Below are 1,546 nucleotides of genomic sequence, written 5' to 3'. Positions count from 1 at the left end.
TTTTAATTCGGGATTTAAAGCTGTTGCGCTACAATACCGCCACCTGCTGTACGACATCCTCATAACAAGAAGCGCTTTCAGCTGTTTGGAGGTGGTCTATCACAGGACAAACACACATGCATATTGCAATGAATGACCTTAAAACACTGTCTTGTAAAATAATTTTTTCTTAATTTTTCTCTATTTTTCCAATATTAAATCAAACCATATAAGCAGGTGAGACTCTAAGCATAATTTCACTGTGCATTCACTAATAACTATAAAAGGCAGGTGTGTTTACTGACATGTGGATGAGTCATGTTTAATTGTAATCCAACCACACATCACTAGGATGGACAAGGATTTTGTAAGGATTTTAGGGCTTGGTATCCTGAGGTTCTGATTTCCAGCCCCACTCCCACAGACTGCCACTCTGGGTCCCTGAGCAAGACCCTTAACCCCATACTGCTCCCCGGACGCTGCACCATGGCAACCCACTGCTCCCCAGGGGGATGGGTTAAGTGCAGAGAGTGAATTTTATTGCTCTGTTGTTGTGATAGTGTAATGGTAATAAGGCTAAAAAAACAAAAAACAAAAAAACAAAAAAACAGTACAGTGGTGCAAACACTCCGTCAATAACAAATAATACAAAAATGTATTATGGCTGATGTTTTACTGTTGTTATCCAGGAACTATAAGGCAAACTGAACATAAAATCACCAACAGCAAATAAAAGTAAAAGAAATGTGTTTGGTTTTACATACAACAGTGCAAAGGCATATTGCATTGATATAAAAACTTTGGAGGAAATATGCTGTGGAAGGTTCTCAGTTATCCAGGTCATATTCATTCCAACAGCATTTTTTAATAAATTTTTTTAATGGAATTTTGAGGAAATAAAACAATGCAAAAAACAATCAGTATGCATATTCAAGATTTAAGACATATACTTTCATATGACCAGCCAAAAATCCCAATGACTATACAAACAAATCTTATTTTGCAAAATCGTAAGACAATTTGACAATAAAAAAAATAAGTTAAAAGAGACAGAAAACTAAATAATATGTAAAACTGTTTCAATGGGTTGAGTATCTTGAATAGGGTGGGGTTAAATTTCCCAATTCTAAATTTTTTCTTATATTAATTCCTAAAAATGCATTTGTTTAATCGAAAAATCTTTTATTCAAAAATGCATTACTTACTTTTGCTGCTGTAATTCTAATATAAATATATTGCATTACTAAACAGTCGTGTAATGCAGGTTAAAAAAAAGTTTTTAAAAGAGCAAGTAAATTTGAGATTGGATCCGCTTAGAATTGAATAAAAAGAATCAGCTCCACATATTGAGAATTGGATTCAAATAATTTCCTAAATTTTGAATTAATACCTGGCCAACTCTTTCAGAGGCAGAGGATCAGGACGGCCCCTGGCTTTAAAATCTGATCAGACCAACTGGCCCTCATCTCCACTAGGGTTGTCAAAAGTATCGATACTCAAAAAAGTATTGATACTGAAACGATGTATCCGGATACAATACTCACTTTCAAAAGTATCGATACAGCCA

This window comes from Cyprinodon variegatus, unplaced genomic scaffold (assembly GCF_000732505.1).
Source record: "Cyprinodon variegatus isolate N-32 unplaced genomic scaffold, C_variegatus-1.0 Scaffold59, whole genome shotgun sequence".
Taxonomy (NCBI): Eukaryota; Metazoa; Chordata; class Actinopteri; order Cyprinodontiformes; family Cyprinodontidae; genus Cyprinodon; species Cyprinodon variegatus.
Note: the sequence above shows the minus strand (reverse complement) of the source record.